This window comes from Cydia fagiglandana, chromosome 17 (assembly GCF_963556715.1).
Source record: "Cydia fagiglandana chromosome 17, ilCydFagi1.1, whole genome shotgun sequence".
In the NCBI taxonomy this organism is placed as follows: domain Eukaryota; kingdom Metazoa; phylum Arthropoda; class Insecta; order Lepidoptera; family Tortricidae; genus Cydia; species Cydia fagiglandana.
Genome location: NC_085948.1, coordinates 16,549,886 through 16,569,363, shown reverse-complemented (window position 1 = coordinate 16,569,363; position 19,478 = coordinate 16,549,886). Strand labels below are relative to the sequence as shown.

The 19,478-nt window shown below is 38.7% G+C and overlaps 1 protein-coding gene and 1 non-coding gene across 2 annotated transcripts in view; one reads left to right on the top strand and one right to left on the bottom strand.

The window, feature by feature from the left end:
- The window catches only part of LOC134672591 (potassium voltage-gated channel protein egl-36-like), a 199,679-nt gene that overhangs the window by 47,300 nt on the left and 132,901 nt on the right, over window positions 1–19,478 (top strand). The window lies entirely within an intron of this gene.
- Window positions 14,754–14,828, bottom strand: Trnat-cgu (transfer RNA threonine (anticodon CGU)). Its single transcript has one exon. It is a non-coding gene; the product is annotated as a tRNA-Thr (tRNA).

Here is a 19,478-nt window from a genome sequence, read left to right as displayed (position 1 = left end):
TCTTTTATATTTTATGAATAATACCTATACTACTAGTATCTTATACAATTCTATATTTTAAATACAACAAAATGAAATAATATAATTATGCAACTAAAAATGTAATTATGCATGCAAAGTATTAAACGTAAAAAAAAAAATATGGCGGAATAAAGGCTATTTTTATTTTTATTTTTTATTTTATGTGTGTAAGTTTTTCAATGAAAGAGATCACTGTGTTTTTTTTTGTTCCACCTAGAAAATCGCTCACGTTTAAGGATGACTCACGTTAGACCGGGCCGTGTCCGGGCCGGAGCTTCCTCACTTGTCATACAAAAGTAAGCGCCGTAAGCTCCGGCCCGGACACGGCCCGGTCTAGCGTGAGTCATCCTTTACGCATGTGCAGTGTGATTTGTCCTTTAAATATTAAGTAGAGCACGTCATAATGCGACTCGCAAGTTTAATGACAAAATTATACCCACGGCGCGATTCGGGAAATGAATAAGAGATTTACTAGGTATGAAATAGTAAAGATATGTGACGTTCCACGGCAAAAGGTACCTTATGGCGGCCGCAATAATATTGGAGCGGCGTTAATAATAGCGTAAGCGCCAACAGCCATAAGGTACCTTTTTCTGTGGAACGTCACATATCTTTACTATTTCATATCTAGTGAATCTCTAATTCATTTCCCGAATCGCAGCGCCGGCCGCCATAAGGTATCTCTTGCAGTGGAACGTCACATATCTTTACTATTTCATATCTAGTGACTCTCTAATTCATTTCCCGAATCGCGCCAATCTATTTCAATTTATCTGTACTTAGCACTTGAAATTTGAAATTCAAAATTAATCTGTTCTTACTTCCTTAGTTCCTCTACGTATCTTAATGTATGAATAATGCAAATTCTCGAAGTTAGCAAGTTGAAGCAATGTTGTAGCTTATGCCTGAACACAGACAAAACATCCTCCAGACTGAGCATAGTCGCGCTACCCCCTCTGCCACGCATACGGTAATGTTACTCCATGTTCGAGTCGAAAGTGTTTGTGTGACGCATACGGTAATTTTACTCCATGTTCGAGTCGAAAGTGTTTGTGTGACGTCCGTGTCTTTGACGGCACGGGACTTCGCTCACCTCGTCCCGCGCACCCCCGCATTTTTGGCATCGTCGGTTGCATGAAATAATTGCTCTGAACTCGGTCTAGAGGATTCCTAGTCTATGTGCCTGAACTTCGGTTTAAGCTGGCTTTAAGTTATGTTAGATTTTAGTAAAAGAAGATACTAATTAGTCAGATACTTAAAGCATTTAGTTACTGGAGACGTCATGGCTGTTATTTTCTGTATGAAACAGTCTGCCGATTTTTGCGGGGGAGGGGACGTCAAATGTATTACTTTCTACATGATTTGTACGTAACGTACAAATAGCCATGTCAGTTCATACAGAACTTTGCACAATTGTGCAAGTTTTTCGGCAGAGGGGTAAGCTCTTAAAGGCGACTCCAGTTACTAAATGATCTAAGGTCAAGATGCTTAGGCCGCGTAGCCACCATGCCAATAGCTTACCCTCCGTAGCGATAGACTGCCGTATTCGAACTTCAAGATATTCACAAGAGACGACACGTTCTAGATCCATTCTAGATACGTTATAGTTTAGATATCAACTAGTTCTCTTTTGCAGCGCAATTCGGGTAACTAATGTCACTTTTACGTTAGATAGAGTAAGATATCTATTAGATGTGAATTAGATCTCTAAGTCATATCCTGTGGAAATCGTTCAAGAGTATCTCCAGAATCGCGCAAATGTCAAATTTGACAAGTTAGATCTTGAACATATCGTTATCGTATCTTGGTGATGTCTAAAAGATGTCTAATAGCTATGGCTATTTCATAATCCGAATCGGGTCCAGAATCGCGACTGTCATTCGGCGCGATTCGGGAAATGAATTAGAGATGCACTAGATATCAAATAGTAAAGAAATGTGACGTTCCACGGCAAAAGACACCTTATGGCATTCGGCGCTTACGCCATTATTAACACCGCTACAATATTCAGCCGAGGCAATGGTACCTTTTGCCGTGGAACGTCACATATCTTTACTATTTCATATCTAATGCATCTCTAATTCATTACCCGAATCGCGCCGATTGTCGCACTAAAGACACAAAGCGTTTCATTGTCGTAGCGATAGCGATTGTCACTTTGACTATACTTGCCGCAAAACTAAGTGGCGAGTGGTCGTCATAATGCCATCTCTTTCACTCTTGGTTGGTCTTAACAAGAATAAATGAGATAGCATTATGATCTCATTAAAATAAATCAAGTTAAAATTCTAAAACTCGGAATGCGACTTGACAATACCAAACTTTATCTTGAAAGCACAATGGCTATTGGAGACGGGAATGAAACTTGCTTAATTAATTATTAATTACTGAGAAACAAAGGTTTCATCTTACAAAGACTTAACTAGTAATTTAATTCTTTGCTAAATGGAAGCTTGTAGTAAACCAATTCTAGCTTTGTAATTTAATTACAATTTAACTTGAGTATTCAGGGCGTACCATAGCCCACACCCCACATTGTCCGTCGGTGGACCTTATTACAAAAGGCATAAGGTCTACAATTAAGAGCGTTGCCGTTTGTACTATAAAAAGTACAGAAAGTTGCTAATGGCTTGTTGAATTTAATCAGCAGAATTTAAAAAGGACTCTGCTAACTTGCTCTCCAACCTGGGCGATCTTCTGCCTTCCGCATAGAGCCTTGGAACCTGACTAGGGAATGCAAACCGGTTATTTTTTGTATGGAAATAATCGGTTTTTAACCGAAACCGCGGTTATTTCCATACAAAAAATAACCGATTTGCATTCCTTAAACCTGACGCGTGTGACTTCCTCAATGGCATCAAACCAGCGTGCGGGTAGCCTCTGCCTCTTCTTCCCTCAATCTGATGATATGAAATGATTTTTGATCAAGATGAATCTGAGGCCTTTGCTAACGCTCGGTCAAAAGCCCTAGGAAATCAAAATGGACAAGTTGTAAGCTGATTGCTATGACACACGATTTGCAATTGGTATAATCTAATTAAAATTCAAAAAATAACCTCGTGTCGCATTGTTAAATACATATTTGCCGACGGCTTCCCTTTATCTTGCATAATATCGATTGTCCGAAATACACTTCGCATAGCAGGTTTCGCAGAAACATTTTTAACCGAATGATACTTTTGCATAATTGTATAATTAGCATAACTGTCATGTCGCATAACATTCATTTGGCAGAATTTTGAATAGCAGAATACTACTATCGTCGATTTTACATACGCAGAATTGTATGTAGCATAAATTACATTCCACCGAATTTCTTATGGCATATTGCTCATATTGTAGACTTGAATTTCGCAGAATGTTATGCAGCAGAATAAAAGTTCTGCCGAAATTGTTACCGCATAATACTCATGTCGCTGACTGAACCTACACAAAAGGAATTGCTGCCAGAACTACAGGTTAAGTTAGGTTAGAACTGCGACCCCTACATAAAAGGAATTGCTGCCAGAACTATAGGTTAGGTTAGGTTACAATTGCGACCCCTACACAAAAGAAATTGTTGCCAGAACTGTAGGTTAGGTTAGGTTAGAACTGCGACCCCTACTCAAAAGAGGGTGCGTAACGGTCCATATAACAACTTTTGATATATTTTTAGTCGATATAACGATTGAGGGACATAATGCACTTTTGCTATAACAATACATGGTATATTCTTAAGGAGTCTAACTATCGTCAAGAATAATGAACTTGTAATATAACAACTTCTAATCTAACATTAACAGCGTATATAATTAAGTTCGATATAACGCTCAGTTGGCATAATGTAGTACTGGTATAATTTGTAATATTTACTACTATTATAACAACCTACGTATTCCAACTTAAGGCAGGTCTCAGTTAGGTACGACGACGAGCGAAGCGAGGAGGAGTGTTAGGTAGAACTGCGACCCTACAGCGCGCGAGCCGAGCGAGCGAAGCGAGCGTGCCGCGGTAGCGGCCGGCGAAGCGCCAGAACCGACTTTTTTTATTATAACCTCAACTTATTATTATACATTTGAATACATTATACCATAAATACTTATAACAAATATTCATTATATTCAGTAAACGTTATATCGAATAGCTTTTATATCGATTAAACATTATATCCCATGAAAATAGTTATTTTGTTGTTATATCAAAAGTTCATTATACCGCTTAAGTGATTATACACCATGAAATGATATCAAAAGTTGTTATATATTTTGAAAATATATCAAAAATTGTTATACGGATCATTACACACCCCTCAAAAGAAACTGCTACCAGAACTATAGGTTAGGTTAGGTTAGAACTGCGACCCCTACTCAAAAGAAACTGCTTCCAGAACTGTAGGTTAGGTTAGGTTAGAACTGCGACCTCTACTCAAAAGAAACTGCTTCCAGAACTGTAGGTTAGGTTAGGTTAGAACTGCGACCCCTACTCAAAAGAAACTGCTTCCAGAAGTGTAGGTTAGGTTAGGTTAGAACTGCGACCCCTACTCAAAAGAAACTGCTTCCAGAACTGTAGGTTAGGTTAGGTTAGAACTGCGACCCCTACTCAAAAGAAACTGCTTCCAGAATTGTAGGTTAGGTTAGGTTAGAACTGCGACCCCTACTCAAAAGAAACTGCTTTCAGAAGTGTAGGTTAGGTTAGGTTAGAACTGCGACCCCTACTCAAAAGAAACTGCTTCCAGAAGTGTAGGTTAGGTTAGGTTAGATCTGCGACCCCTACTCAAAAGAAACTGCTTCCAGAACTGTAGGTTAGGTTAGGTTAGAACTGCGACCCCTGCTCAATAGGTACTGTTGGAGTAGGTATTCATTGGTGTAGTAGGGTAGGGTAGAGAAACTAACTATCCATCAAAATATTATTCTCATCAACAGTATGCCAATGAATTATTCTGCCTAAGGAAATTGTGCGAAAAGACAGTATGCCAAGTACATATTATGCGACGCAATTTTCGGCAAAACAATTATTCGATTATAGTATTATTCTTCAAATTGAGATTATGCCATTGCATTATTCTGCTTTACAAAATTGTGCGAAACAACAGTATGCCATGAAACTTATGCAAAAAGTAATTCTGCGAAATGATGATTCTGCCAAGGGTTGCTATGCGAAAGTAAAATATGACAATAAATTTTATGCAACATATTAGTAATCCATTTGCCGACACTTATTTTAAAACGTGTTTTTCAATTAAAAGACACATCAAGATTGTTTACCTTTTTTCTAATGCCTAAAAAAACGAACATAACGTACAATGGGATGTCCACTTTGTATGGATATTCAACATAATACAATTGCTACTCTCTGCTATCAATTTGTATAAAAACAAAGAACAGCATTTCTTTTGTTTCATAAAATTTTCCAACAAATTAAATTCATCCCAATCAAAAATATAATTGGATTCATACTTCCCTAGCTATAATTTTGTAAATATGGTGGATGTTATATTTGATTTGATATGAATCATTTTTGTTCAAATAAGATACAATAAATATTGAGAAATGCCAATATTGAGAATTTCCGGCAAGCGTGGATTGATTGACGCGTTTCACTGGCTGTTAGAGATGAGACTGGTAATTTGGTTACTTTGATGTGTTCCGGGAAATGGCAGCCGATGATTGCTCATATTAACAGCCTGTGTTACTGTTATCAGTGTAGGATCTATATCTGAATCCCTAAAGTCTTTTCTCCTATATTTGCATTCCCTAATATTGTTTGTCAGAATATTGATCAGATGTCCTAACACTAAAAAACTTGATTTTGGTTCCCCTAATTATTGATTATTTATCCTAATGTTATAGACCATATTTGCTTTTTTGCGAGGGTCGCAACGGTTGTAACCCTAACTTTTTTTTTTTTAGGAAACAAACAGTCGCATACAAATATGTTTAAGCTTGCAGATATACAATAAGACCTATAGTTCCATTAAATATAAAATAATGATATTGATAATAAGTAGAAACAGGGCTAGTTCGGTTCTGCCTTTAAATAGGAAGATGCACAGAAGTAACAATTGGATACACAACTCATAAAGTACCAAGTATCGATCATGCTTACAGATGTAAGTACATACATTGCATAAGACTGTAAAACTATGACTTTTTTTTTTACTAAGTATGTAATAACATTACACTGTTATGGAAATATTTGGCTCCGCAGACCACTACTATATTTACCGAAAGACAATGAGAAGATATCTAGATTTATGAAGTTAACATTATAATTTTAATTTCTAACTTAACCCACTTTTGTGGCAGCTAGTTCTAAACCTAACCATTTTTCAGAACCTTACATTATGGAAAATTATTGTTATGACAATGGATCGTTAAGGCATGTGCCCATTAGGACAAACCAGTTAGGGCAAGTGACTATTAGGACAAACGTTGTTAGGGATTCAGAATGACACCCATCAGTGTATTAGAGTCTGTGCAGAAAGAGAAGAGTCGTGGAATGTATACATCCTACGACTTTTCTCTAACCGCACAGCCGGCCTAGCCAAGGTTACAATCGCTATCGCTTTGATAACGAAAAGCATTATGTCTCTCTATCACTCTTCCATATTAGCGCGACAGTGACAGTTGCGTTTCGATCGCTACGGAGCGTAAGCGATTGGCATTTTGGCTACGTGGCCTGACTAGTTATAGGTTAGGTGTATTCGGATAATTCAGAAAATGGACTCCGATAATTATCATGCCTAGGTTTGACGGCTGCGATTTTTACTTTGACTGCGAGAACAAGTGAAACATACTAATATAAGATATAAGTCAATGCATATAATTTTAGAATGAGAGCGTATGGGTAACATTCCATTTCTAACCGCAGCTGTATTACTGTCAATTTTACTATGGAAATTGACAATGACAGCGACGCGTTCAGTGCCGGTAGTGCAGCTGCCGTTAGAAATGGAATGTTACCATAACTATTATAATATGGGAGCGGCGTCCTATTTAGAGAGGGTTCGCAAGACTGGTAATGAAATTATAGGAAATTCATATGGACAAGTTTTAATATGACTGCTATAACACGATTTGCTATAGGTATTATGCATTCATATTTTCATTTACCTCCATTAGCTGGACAACGCGCCAAAACTATGAGATTTTTTCTCAAATATACTAATTGCATTCAACAAAATATTTTCTATTTCGTTCCTAATGACAGTAATGACCAGGCGGCTTAGCACGGTAGCCTTTTTATCGCTTGTCACCATGCCTGTCACGTTCTAACAAGTATGTAAGTGCGAAAGGGACGCGCATAGTGATAGTCGATAAAAATGGAACCGTGCTGCGCCCGCTGGATGCGATCTTACCCCGATAACCTCGACCAGATGAAACGAATACTGTATGCGGACCACGCTCACGCACCGAACCCTGAGGTGTGGGGCTGAGTTATGTGGGGTAATATATTACTAACCGCCCAGTGTTAAAATGAAACCTTTTGTAATGAAAAAAATATTTTTTGAAACCTTTTAAATGTGACTTTTTATATTTTTCTGTAAATATTCAAAATATTATTGTCTGCAATATCAGTACAGATTTTTTAACATTTATTAACGTTGCAGTTCTGTGGGTACCTAAATTGTTTTCATTATCATAGGCAAACTTAGTGATACTTAAATAGTATTCACCATCCAACTGTCACCATTCGGGTAAATTAGATAAATTATGATACTTGTCTAAACATACAGAATCCGAAATTTGCTTAAGAGATAATTATGTAATACAATATCGTTAATAAAATATTTGACAAGGCAATATAAACAATTTAAGTTTCTCTTCTACATGTATATTTATCGAATACCTACCTATAAATACATAAAACACCTTTTTTCAATACCAAAGTCACTCAGGAAAGTCGTAAAGACTACCAGGGTGAAATAGTTGAGGTTATTTTCCTAAATGAGATATGCGGTGAAACGCGCCGAAACGTCTGAAGTGTGCCTCGTAAAACTGTTACAAAGTGTTATGTTCTAAATTTGTAGAAATTGTAAATATTTATGACATCGCTGATGGCAAGTGATGATTATATCATGTGGATAAAACCATCCATAAAGGATTATACACGTTAGACAGGGCCGACTGCCGTATTCGAACTTCAAGATATTCACAAGAGACGACACGTACTAGATCCATTCTAGATGCGTTATAGTTTAGATATCAACTAGTTCTCTTTTACGTACCAATGTCAATTTTACGTTAGATATCGTAAGATATCTATTAGATGTGAATTGGATCTCTAAGTCATATCCTGAAGAAATCGTTCAAGAGTATCTCCAGAATCGCGCAAATGTCAAATTTGGCAGGTTAGATCTTAAACATATCGTTATCGTATCTTGGTGATGTCTAAAAGATATCTAATAGATGTCTATTTCAAAATCTGAATCGGGCCCCGAGTCTGGACTGGACCTTCCGGTGCTTACTTTACTACGACATGACAGGCGATCACGTGATGCTTTCCATAGAAAACGATTTACGAGACGCACATGCAGGAGATACAATTTAATTTTAAAAATTTCGATTTCATTTGATTTAGAATCGACATTATATTCATAGTAAAATAATTGTAATTGGTATAATATCGAGTGTATCCGGTGTTCTTGGGGCTTAACCTATTTTTCTCTCGTATATTATCTTTTTAGGGTTCCGTACCCAAAGGGTAAAACGGGACCCTATTACTAAGACTTCGCTGTCCGTCCGTCTGTCCGTCTGTCTGTCACCAGGCTGTATCTCACGAACCGTGATAGCTAGACAGTTAAAATTTTCACAGATGATGTATTTCTGTTGCCGCTATAACAACAAATACTAAAAACAGAATAAAATAAAGATTGAAGTGGGGCTCCCATACAGCAAACGTGATTTTTGACCAAAGTTAAGCAACGTCGGGCGTGGTCAGTACTTGGATGGGTGACCGTTTTCTTTTTGCATTTTTTTCCGTTTTTTTTTGCTTTATGGTACCGAACCCTTTGTGCGCGAGTCCGACTCGCACTTGCCCGGTTTTTTGCTAGTTGTGGCAATAAAACATTTTTTTTAAACGAGGACTCACGCTAGACCGGGCCGTGCCCGGGCCGACGAGTCCAACATGTCATTTTCTATGACGGCTGATCGGTGATCATGTGGTGCTTTCCATAGAAAACGAAAGCGCCGGAAGCTCTGGCCCGGCCTCGGCCCGGTCTAGCGTCAGTCAACCTTAGAGCTCCAATTATTATGGCTGTAGTTAGAAAAACAAAACAGAAAGACATATTTATTATCAAAGCCATTTGCTTTGAGTACTGAATCTGGAACTATTAGTCATATTCCTTTCCAGGCGGAATGTGCGCAATTTATCAAACGCCAGACGACCTTTTTGTTATCTAGAACAATTGTAGAATACCTCCGCCGCATTGAAATGACACCGCATTGAAATGAAAACATTACTCGTGACCACCACACACACAATTATTGTACTACCTCATCATCTCAGCCATAAGACGTCCACTGCTGAACATAGGCCTCCCCCTTGGACCTCCATGCGTACCGGTTGGAAGCGACCCGCATCCAGCGTCTTCCGGCGGCCTTAACAAGGTCGTCCGTCCATCTTGTGGGTGGACGTCCTACGCTGCGCTTGCCAGTCCGTGCGTACTGCTTAGCTACTTTGCAGCCTAGAATCAGGTGTCCGAAACTCTTAGCACGGTCATCGGCAATTATTTTTCTGAGACCATTGGCACGCATACTCAGTAACTTGTACTATTCAGTTGCATCCAGCAACTTTTGGTCAGATTATTAATCTAATTTCTGTGCGTCATGTGCACAAGTTGCACTCGCGTTCTATTAGGTACCTATGTGAGTGCAAACGCATGGTGGAAGCGAGTGATTTTATACGGTATCTAGTGATAATGGATCTACGGCTATAGTCCATAGATTTACGAGAAATATGAACTATACTGTCGATGATCTAACAAAAACTTGATCATCTGAGAGCTCTAGATTTGTCAGGAGTTTTTGTAATGATATGGTTTGTAAAAGGATCTTTTTATCAGTAAGCAATAAGACCCCTAATAATTTTTGATTTATTGCTACATTAGAGATATAGCAATAAATCAAAAGCAAAGTGTCCGGGCCGGAGCTTCTGGCGCATCGTTTTCTATAGAAAGTATCACGTGTCATGTCATAGAAAAGTAAGCCCCGGAAGCTCCGGCCCGGACACGGCCCGGTCTATCGGGAGTCATGCTTAATACTGTGTATTACAGTACAGTTTGATGTGTGAGTATATTTAGTTTTTAGTAAAAATGTATATGTAACTACTATATTCTCACTGTATATGTCGATGTTATTATAAAAAGAGTCGTGAGGTATTTTTTGCGTTACGATAATATATGGGGTTCTTCAAGAAGCGGATATTCAAAGTTCTGATTGGTAACTGGCTACTCCGATGTTGCTCATAATTGTTGCGTCCATGGACGACGATGACCGCTTCCCATCAGCTCGTTTGCTGACTATCACATAAACATAATCACCCTCCAGCATCTATTTTTAGGGTTCCGTAGCCAAATGGCAAAAAACGGAACCCTTACGGATTCGTCATGTCTGTCCATCTGTCTGTCCGTCTGTCTGTCCGTCTGTCTGTCCTTCTGTGTATGTCACAGCCACTTTTTTCCGAAACTATAAGAACTATTCTGTTGAAACTTGGTAAATAGATGTATTTTTTTTTTTGCTTATAGCATAAATTATTCTTCTAATTACTAAAAACTTTGAAACATCTCAAAACATTGTAAACAAATCATTTCTCGTGTGAATTGAGTTGACATCAGGATCTTCAGTGAGTATGTTCTTTATCTTTACTGCAAACGTCGCCATAAATTCAGGGATTTATTTCTGATGTGTCCTGGCAGTGTCATTTGTTACTGTGGCACATAAACTCGTTTCCCTGAACGGTATTACTGACTCCAGACGAGTATATAGAGACCAAGCATTTGAATCCCTAAGCTCAGCCGGCCTTGCCAAGGTGACAATCGCTTGCGCTATGACAACGAAACACTTTGTGTCTCTCTATCACTCTATCATATTAGTGCATCAGTGATAGTTGCGTTTCGTTCGTTGCGGAGCGCAAGCGATTGGCGTGTTGGCTACGCTATCATTAGAGGTTCCCTTGCCGTGTCATGCTGATAGTGGGCGTGGCTCACTCTGCAATTTCGTCGCGCCGCTACAAGTACATGCGGCCCACACCAATTTTGGTGTTTAGCAGTGGTGGTTGCTGCGCACCGCTACGAAACGGACGCCTGCTCGCGCTTGTGCCACCTTGCGGACATATTATCTGTCGAAATAAAAGCGTCTTGTTACAGAGTAAACATTCTGTAACAATGTATTAGTACTATTATTTATTCTGTGCTGATAGTGGGTGCCGGGCCTAAGGGTAACATTCCATTTCCAACGACAGCTGCACTACTGTCAATATTACTATGGAAATTGACAATGACAGCGACGCGTTCAGTACCGGTAGTGCAACTGCGGTTAGAAATGGAATGTTACCATTAGTGGCCTCAGCGCACGCAGCACACCCTACCGACCGCACCGCTGTTCGTTTGTCACTGGTTACGAATCTATAAGAGGTCAGGTCAGGTCTTATAAAGGTCAAGTTCGCGTTGGTTTCCATGAGACTTCGACTCGTTTACTCTTACAGAAATGGGAATATTGAGCCTTGTCGAATAGTTGTTTAGGGATCTTGGTATAAAACGCATGAAATTGGTTTTGGTTGTCAGTGAAAAGGACAATATTAGGTATATTCGTTTGCGTGTTTTCAGTAGGAGGTAGAGAAACATATTGAAATATTGGTACTTTTCTTTGTATTATGTGATATTTGTTAGTTATGTAGATTATATTACTCTGTCGTGTTGCATACTTTAAAGCAATTTTAGAATACAATTAATTAAAAATAGAGGCTAAAAACAGTTACGATCATATAATTTTTAATTTAGTAGGTAGTTACTTAATTCCATTTGTCCGGGTATTGATGCAGTAAAAGAAAATATCTAATATCCTTTTTCCATCTTTCATGTATAAGCAATGAAACGATTTGCCTCCTTTTTGTTAATTCGCTTCCGTCGTATGTTTCTTACAAATACCAAAGACGTATGTAACTTCGTATAAGATGAATAAAGTATAAGAAAAAAACGTGCCTCGGAAATCAAGAAAAAGTCATTCATGACAGGATCCCTCTATACTATCTATTCTGTTTGCAAATACCTATACTATCTACCTAATTAGGTTTCTTCAAAATTAGAATAGGTACATAAATGTAAATACCCTTAATGAAATTCGAATTATTCGACCCTGGAACTTCCAGCCGTTATGGACAATCACTTAATACCATAATAGTTATTTACGATACAAGCGCGAATTACCTATTCGCACGTGTATCGCACAACGTTTTACATATGGCCCTTTAAATTTTCGACGTTGTTACGTAATGCTCATTATAGCACAGGGTGTCGTGATGGAGCACCGATGTACTGTCAAATCAAATATACGTACCCGAAAACTAGTCAGGATTCTAGCAATGACTATTTGGTTGGAGTAACACCGCTAACGTTTCTGACACAGCTTTTTCAAATGTGTGCCATTTTCCTCATGTGCCAAAGGTAGATCCAGTGACACAGGCTTTCTATAGTCAGCCTTAATAACTATTGTATAAGGTACAATTTCGCTTAGCCTTTGTAAAAGGATTTTCACTAGACGTGTAATAATACTCGTTCATAACCAGAAGGTCTTTGCCATCTTGTACAAGTTATTGAGATAGGTTTTTGTGAAGGGATAGAATGTTGATAGAAAGTGATGGGAAAGAAGCGTGACGTAACATCTGCGCCTTTGTTTGTTTTATACAGACTGTTTTTGTTGTTGAAGCGGCCAGGCCCCAATTTCACATCGGTGACAGGTGCGGCGAATTGTAAAATCACTGTTGCTGACGTCACAGGCATCCATGGGCTACGATTACCACTTACCGTCGGGCGGGCCGTATTCCTGTTTGCCACCATCATTGTATTATTTAAAAAAAACTTTATTATATCGGAAAAAAACAGATATTTCTCCTGCGAAGTTTCTGACAATTGTCAAAGATTTAGAAGAATTGTAGGTAATTCTTGACAGGTAATGAGTTATATGTCGGAATTTCGTGACAATTGTAGTGTTTCTTGTGACAATTGTCATAAACGTCGCAAGAGAAATATCTGTTTTTTTCCGATATCATAAAGTTTTTTTTAATAATACAATGATGGTGGCAAACAGGAATACGGCCCGCCCGATGGTAAGCGGTAACCGTTGCCCATGGATGCCTGTGACGTCAGCAACAGTGATTTTACAATTCGTCGCACCTGTCACGTTGGTGAAACAGGGGCCAGGCCGTCTTAGAGGTAATCTCGAAAGCGAAACATACATATAGCGAATATAGATCCTGCCACGAAATAAATGAAGGAGGATAATCGGTCTTATTCGAAGTTTAAGATACGTCAAAAATTTGCTAAAGATACGGTAGGTATCGGATCGGATATGTCAGTGTCAAAAGTGACAGAAACGTCACCTTTGACGTCGTATCTTTAACAAATTTTTGACGTAACTTAAAGTTCGAATCAGGCCGAATGTCGAAGTAAACTTGATAAAACAGTAATTTTCTATTACTGTATCTATTTCCTATTTTTAAAAGCTTTTATTTAGTTTCACCTGACCGTTATCTGTCTCTCTGTCTGTCTGTAATCAAATCTTGCAAGTTATATTTGATCCACTTCCCGGCTTCCGATTGAGCTGAAATTTTGTACGCATGTATAAATCGGATGAATCAAATCTTGCAAGTTAAATTTGATCCACTTCCCGGTTTCCGATTGAGCTGAAATTTTGTACGCATGTATAAATCGGATATCAATGCAATATAATGGTACCATCGAGCTGATCTGATGATGGAGACAGGAGATAGCCATAGGAACTCTGTGATGAAACAACGCAACCTAATTGTGTTAGGAATTTTGTGAATTGTTTCGATGAGTATTAGTTGTCTGTCGTAAGAAAAGTAGAGTCAGCGATAAAAGCTTGTACCAAAAATGAAATTTTTGCCAACAACTTATTTTATAAGAACGACTGCAGGTCCTCACCTGTTCAAAATGACTTGCAAACACTTCTATTACCCCATAAAAAAGTTATTTTTAGTTACGCTTTGTTGCTTGATTCTGCCTGTATTGGACACGGCGTTTTATAACAAGTCTTTCTTTACGCTAAAAGCACTGTCACACCATCTTTCTGTCTGCTAAATAAACGAAACTGGACACATAAACGCCATTTCACAGTACTAAAATTAACACTCTAATAGTATACCTTATCGCTTGGACAGAAGGTACACGAATGGTCATTCCACTAAGTCGACATTGCACATTGCACAAAATGGCGACAGTTCAAAATGGCGTAAGTGCCAGGTAATTCGTATGCTTAAAACGCCTTTATCAATTCAGTACAAGCTCTGTGGAGTCCTTTGTACTGCTTCTGTATTGTTAAAGCTTGGTATGAATAGGTGAGCGTTCACATTTTGTCATAATTTCTGGCCCATTTCGTCGCCCCATATTCTCATTTTTTATTGACCACTTTATCGTTTCCGCTGAGATTAACAAAGTCGGCAGGCCTAAAAAGCACTTAAGCCTGCCGATTTGGTAAATAGATATCATACACTAAAGAAAAAGTGACCAAGTCCACTGGGTGCCGAGGCGGGAATCGAACCCGCGTCTTCAACTTACGCGGCTAGCGTCCTGACCACTAGACCACCCGGCCATGACGGTACCCGTCCCAAATTCTCTGGTGTATGCTATTTTTTAAAGGCAAGGCGCCTTTGACCAACTATAAGGGCAAGCAATGTGTGCTTGCATCTCCTGTACGAATCCTTTCCTGGATTACGGTATAGCGAGAGAGATGGTGCTGCCATCTATCCAAATAGGTAGCAAATCAAATTATTTGATACGGGGTGTGGCCTCATACTTACTGATCAACATTTGTTCAGCGACTTTAAAAAATAACTTGTAGTTTGATTATTAATACACTTTAAAGGTTATTCAAAGACGCAATGTATTGCGAATTTTGTTATGTTTAAGGCTTGACAAGCAACGTCAATCACAATGATATGGCGTGGTGATGGCGTCCATGTTTTAATTATTTGGTCATGTTACAGGCCACACCCGGTATAATATTATTTGAGTATCTCTTTATGCTTAAGACGAAACGGGAGCTGAGCTAAAAGTCAATTTTGAGATTTCAAGCTGAATATACCCGTCGCTCTGACGGGGCGTAACCGCGGCGTGAGAGACTGTATTTGTATGTGTAATGCACGCACACAGACGCGTGCGGTGCGACCGTACTCGCGCTGGCGCGCACCTCACTGATTGCAATTTGCATTGCCACTTTTTGTTACTGCTACTACTAAGTAGGGTAATTCGCCAGTAACTGGCCACTTTTAATAACTGGCCGCCCTAAACTAAAAATGAATCCTATTCACCTATAAACAGAATTCATTTTAGTATAAGGTTTCAATAACTTCAATAACTGGCCACTTTATACTAAAATTAATTCTATTTATAGGTGAATATAATTCATTTTTGGTTTGGGGTGGCCACTGACGAATTACCCTATTGCGATTGAACTTTTTTACTTACCCGGCTTACGTTTACGGAACTCGATATCGAATAGGGTAATTCGCCAGTAACTGGCCGCCCTAAACTAAAAATGAATTCTATTCACCTCTATACAGAATTCATTTTAGTAGGTATAAGGTTTCAATAACTGGCCACCTTATACTAAAATGAATTCTATTTATAGGTGAATAGAATTCATTTTTGGTTTGGCGTGGCCAGTTACTAATAGTGGCCTGTTACTGGCGAATTACCCTATTTATGTACTTAGTGGTTAATACTAGTATCAAGTATTTTTTTTTTCAATAATGCTCAGAAACGAAGTATAGACATGACAAATATAAATATTAACGTCTTTGTAAGGCAGGATTGGACATTCTATAGAGTAAGAGTAAGTGTATGAAACAACCAATTCAGCTAGGACTAGGGAATGCTATCTAGATCTCGCAATTTCGAGATCTCGCTAGATCTCGCACGTATTTTCGAAATTTAACCTAGTTGACAGGAAATCTCGATATATGCAATCTCGGTCGAGATCTCGATTAATATATTCGAGATCTCGAACAAGACTGAAAGTGAAATACTTTGTTTTAAGTAATATATGACCTTAGATTCATGTTGTTCAGGCAGTGCTATTATGAGTCCGGCTTTAGCTCTATTATTGTTACTCAGTTTCTAAGTGTAGGTAAATAGTGGTTTAACATCGATAGCATTTCATAGAAGTAAAGTAAAAATTAAAATTGATTTTATGTTAAATATTTAATTTGTTGTTGTTATTTTCAAAATATAACATGAGGTACCTTAAATAAGTAGTATGTCGGCGGCATATCGTAAAATCGTAATCCTTGGCGTATCATGAAACGCCACCATTTCCTGATCTAATATTAACCCAGGCATATCACGATCTTCCTTATGAAAGAGACGGCAGATCCATCAGAGCAATGCATTCTTTGATATTCCTAGCTTCATAGCAGGCGCATTGTAAAATAATTGATCGAGAAATCATATACATATTTTCAATGATTTTGTAAATGACTACAGTTATGACTACGGTTATTAGAAACCAATTATAGTATGTTTAATATTCTTTCTAATGGTATGCATCACCAATTGATCAGTAAAATAGAACCCGAGAAATAATGATCAGTTGAGGTCGGTCGCCCGCCACTTACATGACGGAACAAAATTCATCATTACTTTGTTATATGTATAATATCATACATCAATAAAACTTATGTTTTTGGAAAGCTAATGAAATTTTTCGTATATTTCATAATAACATCAATTGCGGTAAAGTTATAATTTATTGAGTTAGACGCATGTTTTGTCAGTACTTATGCCATCCATGCACGGTAAAAATTCATATATTTTAAATATTTTGTAAATGACTACAGTCATGACTACGGTTATTATAAAACAATAATTGCACGTTTAATACTCTTTCAAACGACATCTCACACGAACCGATCGGTCCCATAGGACTAAAGACGTGAACAAATATCAATGCTGGTCGGCGGCCCACTTTTTCCTTCATTTTTTTCGACACGTCCCCCCCCCCCTCCATATAATAAAAACGGGTTTATTCATATTCTGGAGACCACGAGGAACACGTCCATACCAGTTTTAGGTATTTAGAAGAGATGTCGACGAAAATCGTGAAGGAGACGACTTTTGTTTAATTTGCCTATAGACTATAGGAATATCAGAATATCACACCTTGAGGTTTGCGCAAAATGGCTGGTGTTCGCTAGGCAGATCATGAAATGTCGGCGTTTCATTATATTCTTAGGAATATCTCGATACGCCCGATTTTACGATGTCTATATCTATGGAATTCTTAAAGATTATTGATTAAAATAACACATTTTTAGTTACTTTGTCAAATTCGATCTCGTCGAGATATTAATCTCGATCCAGAAAATCTGACTGTCGAGATCTCGAAACACCCAATCTCGATTCGGATTTCTCGTGCGAGATCTCGAATCGCCAATCTTGGTGCGAGATTGCATTCCCTAGCTAGGACCTTAAATTGCTCGACAATTACGGAGCGTGACTGTACCTAAAAATTTTGTAAACCCATAACCATGCAATAAAATATTTTTGATTTTGATTTCTAATTTAAAATATTAGAATCAAAAAGTTCAAAATAGATTGTACCTATGTAACTACAAAAATGCGTTCCCTCTCAACGCAAAACCCCTTGTGTCTTAGGAGGATCTAGATATTTTCACACAAGACGGTTTATCGATAACTTCTTACATCACTAGATTATCGACATTAAATGTCGACTATTGCCCATCACTTTTCTGGCTGTGTACGTATTTAGAAACTTGACTCCGCCCCTAAAATTAGTGCGATAGGGACAACTGCAGCTGAGGCGAAAAATCCTGCGTAAAAATGACAAAAATCGAGGTTTCGTACTCCTCTTTTTCCTCCTCCAAAACTTAACTAATCGTAACCAAATTTGGAAATCTAAATGATTATGAAATTTTCTGTGTCGGACCGTTTTGCTTTTTTGGCTAATTGATATCAGTTTTGAATACCACTCCTCTCATTGCGGCATAGTCAATTAGACCATTTTGGCCATTTTTGAAGGGCTCTAGCGCCTTAAAAAACAAAAATATCAAAAAAAGCAAAACGGTCCGACACAGATATTGACAATATTAATCTGTGTTGAAAAAATCATTGCTCTAGCTTCAAAAACCACGGAGGAAAACGAGGACTACGTTTGTATGGAGAAATGACCACTCCTGTTGGCTCTTAATAGATTCCGCTTGAATCGCCCGATACAAACGCTTGCTCAACTCAGTGGGCGTTCGGAATGATGCCTTTTATGTACCATCGCCCACACTGTTAATTGTGCATTGATAGACCTTATGCCTTTCGTAATAAGGTCCACCGATGTACAGTTCGGAGTGTTGCTGTTTGTACCGAGTGTTACTGTAGAGTGCAGTACAAAAGGCGTGGATACATACGGGGGCATGTTCGCGGCGGTTGAGAAAATAATCCTTTATTTTTACACTACAACCGAGAAATAAGATATTGATGAAACTATGAAATATAAATGAAAACAAACAGAAACAAAACACTCGCATAGAATTCTCATTACCTACTCGTAGTTTAGTTTTCCATTTCTATTGGCGCTACAAAAATGTATCAGACAAACATCCAAAAATAATGACATTCATCATCATCAGGCTTTTATCGGCCACTGCTGAGCCTCTCTTTGAGTACTCCACTTATCCCGGTCCTGAGCCAATATCATCCAGAAGTGACCCGTAATCTTCCAAATGTCGTCCACCCAACGAGCCATCAGACACCACTGACGCCAGGCAATCCTTTCGTCTGAAAGCGGCCACCATACCGTTATTCGTCGCCGGGTTATTGTTTCTGCGACTTACCGCCGTCGATCGCCTTACGCTGCTTAAGTAAGCGAACAACTCGCGAACGCGACGCGACGCGGCGGGCCGTGGCGCGGCGTGCCCAAGCCGTTCGCGTTCGCAACGACATCGCCCATGTGGGACACTTCTGTAGGTATCAAAGGATTGATTCACCCCGCGCCGCATCGCTTCGCTTCGCGTTCGCGTGTTGTTCTACTACGTAATACGCTGCCTAAGACTAATGTCGTGGCCAGACCGTAACATTTTGGCCCATTTGCCATCAATGCCATCACTCTGCCTGGCACCGTGACATTACAAGCCCGTATGTCGCAACAACGGTGTCAAAGGCGCTCCTAATAGCATTCCTAACAGCTCGCGGCCTTCGTTTGAATTCCTGATGGACTGGTCATTTGGAACAA